Source organism: Mus caroli, unplaced genomic scaffold (assembly GCF_978045245.1).
Source record: "Mus caroli unplaced genomic scaffold, Mus_caroli_1 scaffold_8, whole genome shotgun sequence".
In the NCBI taxonomy this organism is placed as follows: Eukaryota; Metazoa; Chordata; class Mammalia; order Rodentia; family Muridae; genus Mus; species Mus caroli.
The window spans coordinates 140,934,649-140,942,379 of NW_028227263.1; the positions used below are offsets into that span (position 1 = coordinate 140,934,649).

Consider the following 7,731-nt stretch of genomic DNA (forward strand, 5'->3'; position numbering starts at 1 on the left):
TAAGGACACATGCTCCACTATTTTCATAGCAGCCTTAATTATAATAGCCAGAAGCTTAAAAGCACCCAGATGTCCCTCAACAGAGGAATGGATACAGATAATGTGGTACATTTACACAATGGAATACTACTCAGCTATTAAAAAGAATAAATTTATGAAATTCCTAGGCAAATGGATGGACCTGGAGGGTATCATCCTGAGTGAGGTAACCCAATCACAAAAGAACTCACATGATATGTACTCATGATAAGTGGATATTAGCCCAGAGACTTAGATACCCAAGTTACAAGTTGCAAAACATATGAAACCCAAGAAGAATGAAGACCGAAATGTGGTCACTTTGCCCCTTCTTAGAATTGGGAACAAAACATGCATGGAAGGGGTTACAGAGACAAAATTTGGAGCTAAGATGAAAAGATGGACCATCTAAAGACTGCCGCACCCGGGGAGCCATCCCATAATCAGCCACCATCGCATACACCAGCAAAATTTTGCTGAAAGGACCCTGATATAGCTGTCTCTTGTGAGGCTATGCCAGTGCCTGGAAACACAGAAGTGGATGCTCACAGTCAGCTATTGGATGGAACACAGGGACCCCAATGGACGAGCTAGAGAATGTACCCAAGGAGCTAAAGGGGTCTGCCACCCTACAGGTGGAACAACAATATGAACTAACCAGTACCCACAGAGCTCGTGTCTCTAGCTGCATATGTAGCATAAGATGGCCTAGTCAGCCATCATTGGGAAGAGAGACCCCTTGGTTTTGCAAACTTTATATGCCTCAGTACAGGGGAACACCAGGGCCAAGAAGTGGGAGTGGGTGGGGAGGATATGGGGGAATTTTGGGATAGCATTTGAAATGTAAATGTAGAAAATACCTAATTAAAAAAATATTTAAAAAAATAAATTCTTGGGCAAATAGATGTATATGGAAGATATCATCCTTACTGAGGTAACGCAATCACAAAAGAAGTCACTTGATGTGCACTCACTGATAAGAGGATATTAACCCAGAAACATAGAATACCCAAGATACAATTTACAAAACACAAGAAAATCAAGAAGGAACACCAAATTGTGGATTCATCATTCCTCCTTAGAATAGGGAACAAAATATTCATGAAAGGAGTTATAGAGACAAAGTTTGGAGCTAAGACAAAATGATGGACCACCCAGAGACTACCCCGCCCAGGGATCCATCCCATAATCAGCCACCAAACCCAGACACTATTGCATATGCCAGCAAGATTTTGTTGAAAGGACCCTAATATAGCTGTCTCTTGTGAGGCTATGCCAGTGCCTGGCAAATACAGAAGAGGATGCTCACAGTCATCTATAGAATGGAACACAGAGCCCCCAATAAAGGAACTAGAGAAAGTACCCAAGGAGCTGAAGGGGTCTGTATCCCTATAGGTGGAACAACAATATGAACTAAGCAGTACCCCCAGAGTTCGAGTCTCTAGCTGCATATGTAGCAGAATATGGCCTAGTCAGCCATCATTGGGAAGAGAGGCCCTTTGGTCTGCAAACTTTATATGCCCCAGTACAGGGTTAATGCCAGAGCCAAGAAGTGGGAATGGGTGGGTAGGGGAGCAGGGCTGGGGGAGGGTATAGGGAACTTTCCGGATAGCATTTGAAATGTAAATAAAGAAAATATCTAATTTTAAAAAAGAAATACACAAACCACCTACTATATCATAAAAAATTAAAATTAAATAAAATAAAATAAAAATGGGGTACAAAGCTAAACAAAGAATTCTCAACTGAGGCATGCTGAATGGTTGAGAAGCACCTAAAAAATGTGCAACATCCTTAATCATCAGGGAAATGCAAATCAAAACAACTATGAGATTCCACCTCACACCAGTCAGAATGGCTAACATAAAAAAAAAAAAAAAAAAAAAAACCTCATTTGACAGGAGATCCTGGCAAGTATGTGGAGAAAGAGGCACACTCCTCCATTACTGGTGGGATTGCAAGCTGTTACAACCACTCTAGAAATACCCCTCCTAGCATATGCCCAGAAGATGTTCCAACTAGTAATAAGGTCACATGATTCCACTATATTCATAGCAGCCTTATTTATAATAGTCAGAAGCTGGAATGAACCCAGATGTCCCTCAATAGAAGAATGGTTTTATATTATGTGTTACATTTACACATGGAGTACTACTCAGCTATTAAAAACAATGAATTTATGCAATTCTTAGACAAATGGATGTCACTGGAGGATATCATCTTGAGTGAGGTATCCCAATCACAAAAGAACACACATGATATGCACTCTCTGATACATGGATATTAGCCCAGAAGCTCAGAATCCTTCTTAGATGTGGGAACAAAATACTCATGGAATGAGTTACAGAGACAAAGTTGGAGCAGAGGCTGAAGGAATGACCATCCAGAGACTGCCCCCATGGAGATCCATCCCATAAACAACCACCAAACCCAGACACTATGGCAGATGCCAACAAGAGCCTGCTGACAGGAGCCTGATATAGCTGTCTCCTGAGGGCCTCTGCCCTGCCTGGCATATACAGAAATAGATGCTCACATTCATGAATTGGATGGAGCACAAGGTCCCCACTGAAGGAAGAACCCAAGGAGTTGAAGGGGTCTGAAGCCCCATAGAAGGAACATCAATATGAGCTAACCAGTACCCTCAGATCTCCTTGGAACGAAACCAAAAATCAAAAAGCACATGGTGGAACTTGTGGTTCTAGCTGTATATATAGTAGAGAATGACCTAGTCCGTTATCAATGTGAGGAGAGGCCCTAGGCCCTGAGAAGTATAGGGGAATATAAGGACTTGGAATGGGGGTGAGTGGGTTGGGGATCAGGGGGATGGGATAGGGGATTTTAGGAGGGGAAACTAGGAAAGGGGATAGCATTTGAAATGTAAATAAAGAAAATATCTAATATAAAAAGAAAAAATAAGGAGGAAGTGAATGGGATATAAAGTGGATTTGTAAATAATAATAGTAAGATTAATAATAATAAATATTAGGGTATCCCACGGATATCCAATTGCTTTTTCCTCAGGTAATCACTAGTCTCAAGGAGAGCCCAGTCTTTGATCCCACTAATCCAGTCCACAGAGATAGTGGTGCATTGAGCAGGATTTTGAATGTCCTTTGTTCTAGGAAAATGTGATCTATAGATGAGAAATGTGGGAATGAAGACTGGGATGAAACTTCTATAATGTCACATTTAATGGACAGACATCCTACAGGACTCAGTAGCAATTCTAAGGTGAGTGATGATGTATTACATAGAGTATCTGCTCTCTTACTCTCCCTCTAACCACTTCTTTCTCTGTCTCTCTGTCTCTTTGTCTCTCTCTCCACATTGTGTGTATAAGATAGAGATAGAAAATATAGTTTCTAAAATTCTGCATTAATATGTTTCCATGAAGCCTTTTTTATTGTTAGTATATTTGACTATCCCCATATCTTCTCCTCCATCCTTTCAACATAATTTAATTCATCACTTTTCATTATTTCCTTTAATCCTTAAATGACTGTGTTCTATCACAAGACTCTTAATGCTATGTCTCTTACTTTTATAGAAGTATCCCAAATGAAACAAATATAACTCAAGATTCAAACCTAGTGTCTACAAACTAAGGAAAATAGCAAAGTTTGCCTTAATTTGTGGGTTACCATATGAACAACGTTTGTTTCTCAATGATCCATTTATCTACAAATTTTGTAATATTATTTTGCTTAGCAGATGAATAACATCCCATGGTGTAAATGTACCTCATGATCAATTCATTATCTGATGGATATTTAAACCGTTTCTATGTCATGGCTATAGTGAATATGGAAGCCATGGGTGGTTGCCTATATTGATAACTGATACATAAATCCAATTTTGAGTGTACTTACAGAATTGGTTCTTTCCATGTAAATATCTATAAAAACTGGTACAGTCTAATATAATAAATTTCCATGGAGGTCTCAGAAAATGAGTCATGACCTACCTCAAAACAAATCAACCTTGGTATAACCCAAGAAGTCATGGTGGGGAACACAGGCTTCAGTTGTTTGATTTGTCAGAATAAAATGTCCTTGTCCACACATGGGAAAATACAAGATTCCAAACTGCATGGTGATGGTCTGTCTGAAAGGACTTGATGTCAGCCAGATTTTTCAAGGTGAAAGCATATTATGTAATGCACACACACACACACACACACACACCTGAATATAAACCTAACAGATCTCTTGATCTCCCCTGAAGGGTACCTCTCCACACCTGATGCCAACACCACTTTACCACTTAAATCCTCCCTAAGGAAACAAGGAAAACTTCTAGCTTAGGCTCTACTACTCATTATGATATAACAAAATCTTGGGCATTATCATTAATTACCAGAAAGTGAAAATGGTGATTTGCCTTTGGGATAAATGTGTTTTCTTTCATTAAAAGTTTTCCAATATACCCATACAGTTATATTCAATAACACCACAGATGACAAGGGAATTGACTGTCTGAAGGATTTCAGGAAATGACACTGCCCCTTTATAAGCTCTGGTATCTGGCTTCATTCAGCAATCTGCACAGGACTTTATGGGAGAGGTACGAACTTCTTTGAGTCTATCTTAAGAAATGGATACACAAAGATGTTCTCCAAAGGGAGAGGAACTCAGAGCTACGTTTCTTCAATAACTGTTCAGGAGCTGACCTACATCTCTGTGAACAACCCCATCTTTGCTGGTACTAAGCAGGTGAGAAATCTTCGAGTTTATATTTCTGCTTAAAGTTCTCCTCTCCCTCCTACAATCCATGGTGTCTTCCAAAGTGAACATTAATCATTAGAATGGGTTTGTCTTTCTCGCCCTAATTTTCTCAATGATTTCATTAGTCTAAAGACATGGCTCAGCACTTATTTGAAAATGTACTTTAATGTGACATGTATACATTAGGTAACTGATTTTAGTTGTTCGATGGAGACATTCTTCCTATAGGTGAAAAATAAATTAAATTGCAGATGAAACGTGAGCTTTATAAAACAAGTATTCAAAACATCTGTGTGTGCAAAGCATTTAATGGTGATGCTGGTAATGATTTTTTTATGGTGGTTCACAAAAGAAGGAGATGACACAAGTATGTGTGCAGCACCCAATTCCTCAGAAAAACAAATAAAATTCAGACTGTTATGAATCAACAGTATGCTAGGATTCCTCAAATTTTTTTCCAACATAAATTATGCAAGTGTAAATCAAGGTTCTTCTGTGTGAACAGAAACCCAGCACATTTTCAAAATAATATTTTGTTTTTTATCATTATGTTGAGTAGTGTGAAAATATATCAACATTATATGAATTAATTTGTGGGTCATATTTCATTCACTCTTTTTAAAAAAATTTTAATTTGCTTGTTTTTTATTCATTAATTTATTTAATGTATGTGAGTACACTGTAGCTGTCTTCAGACACAGCAGAAGAGAGCATCTGATCCCTTTACAGATGGTTGAGAGCCACCATGTGGTTGCCTTGAATTGAACTCAGGATGTTTGGAAAGCAGTCAGTGCCCTTAACCACTCAGTGACCTTCTCCATTCCTAATTCACATTCTTCTATAAAACACGGATCTTAATTTTGTATTTCATTTTTAAAGATTTCTTTCTTGATTTTTATTTTATGTGCACTGGTGTTTTGCCTTCATATATGACTGGGCAGGTCCAAATCCCCTGGAACTGGAGTTACACACAGTTCTAAGTAGCCATAACAGTGGTAGAAATTGAACACAGGTCATCTGGGAGTGCTCTTAACTGCTGAGAAATCTCTCCAACACCTGATCAAAATTTTTAAAGATACACTTATTTTATTTTATGCCTATTACTGTTTTTGCTTGTTTGCATGACTAGAAATACATGAATAAAGTGCCACAAAGCTGAGTAGAGGTCATTAGAATGAAAATCATCTCTCCAACACAAATTTGTATTTCTTCTTTTTTTTGTTTTTGTTTTTTTTTTTTGTTTTTGTTTTTTCAAGACAGGGTTTCGCTGTATAGTCCTGGTGGCCTGTAACTCACTCTGTAGACCAGGCTGGCCTTGAACTCAGAAACTCTGCCTTCCAATTTCTTAACACACTGTTATAATGTGAGGGATGATGTCAGTACTCATAAAGCAAAAATGCACTCCTGTCTACAAACATTCATCTATACATAGGCAGAGCCCATGCTGTGTTAAAATGTGTGTCATCCTGTTGAACAACAGATATACAGTTGCATTACACACACACACAAATATACACACACACACACACACACATACACAAACACACACACACACACACACACTTACATCATGAGTGAAGGGAAAGGAAAGTAAGTGTGAAGTTGATATTCTGGATCAATGTTCATTCATTGTTTTCCAGAAAAAATCTCCTGTAGCTTGTCAAAACAGTGCCAGATTTAAAAAAAAAAAAAAAAAAAAAAAAAAAGACTCCAAATAAATTGAAAATCTCAGATAATTGAGAAGATTCTTGAACACAGCACTGTCCAACCTGATCATTACACCACTGTGCTATGAAGATACCTCCACATTGTCTCAGAATGAAACCCTGAAAACCATGGAAGTGTTGGCTCTTCACATCCTTTTGCTTTGCCAGGTTGTGGTTGGGACTGTGGGCAACATCCTTCTGTTTGTCCATAATTTCTCTCCAAACTTGACTGATTCCAGACTGAGGCCCATACAGGTCATTCTAATCAATTTGGCTGTAGCCAATGCATTCATGCTCCTTCTCTTGACATATTCACATGACATGATTGATTTTGTTCCAAAGAACCCTCCAACTGACCTCAAATGCAAACTTGCACACTACTTTCACATGGTGGCTTGAGGCACAAACATGTGTTCTACCTGTGTCCTCAGCACCTACCAATTTGTCACTCTTGTTCCTGGTAACTGGGCTAGGGTCATGTTCAGAGAAATATCCCCCAAGGTTACAGTTGTTGGTTGTTCAGTGCTTTAAATAATGTTCACCTCCCAATGAATGTCAGTGGTCCCAAAAAATCACACAATGACTCTGATTCTCGAGGCAATTGGATATGCTCCATCTCTCTGGTCAATGTAGACATGAATGTCTTGCCGTTTTCCCATGACATCATATTCATTGGCATCATGGTCTGGACCAGTGTCTCCATGGTGATTCACCTAAATAGACACCACCAGAGAATGCACTACATACATAATCCCAATCAGAGCAACAGAGGCCATGCTGAGACCAGAGCAGCCCACACCATCCTGATGCTGGTGGTCACATTTGTGAGCTTATATATTCTAAATTGTATTTGTGTTTTCTTTCATATTTCCTTTGTGGAATCTCGGCTCTGGTTGAGGAATGTAATAGAATTTCTGGCTCTGAGCTTCCCCACCATTTCTCCTTTACTGTTGATCTTTAGGGATCCTAGGGCATCCTTGTTCTCTGTACTTCAATGTTGGGCTTGAAATCCATGTGACTGGGAAAGTCATTACAGAGGAACAGTAAAGTCAAAACATGTCCAAACCCTGAAAATCTCATCCTGATACCAACAGGAGTAGGACTGAACCTGCCATACTCTAGGACTGCATCTACCCACACACAGAGCCAGTCCATCCCCCAGGTCTGACACCCTGAGGTAGTCATGTAGCCTAGTGGCCAGGATGCAGGGTAAACTTCCTATCTCATCTTATAAGAACAGGTCCAGCTAGCACCGGGTATTCCTAAGAATGCAAATGAAG

At 39.2% G+C, this 7,731-nt stretch overlaps 1 pseudogene; it reads left to right on the forward strand.

The window, feature by feature from the left end:
* The first annotated feature begins 6,518 nt into the window (after positions 1-6,518).
* LOC110288264 (vomeronasal type-1 receptor 4-like) lies at positions 6,519-7,498 on the forward strand (annotated as a pseudogene).
* The last annotated feature ends 233 nt before the right edge of the window (positions 7,499-7,731 follow it).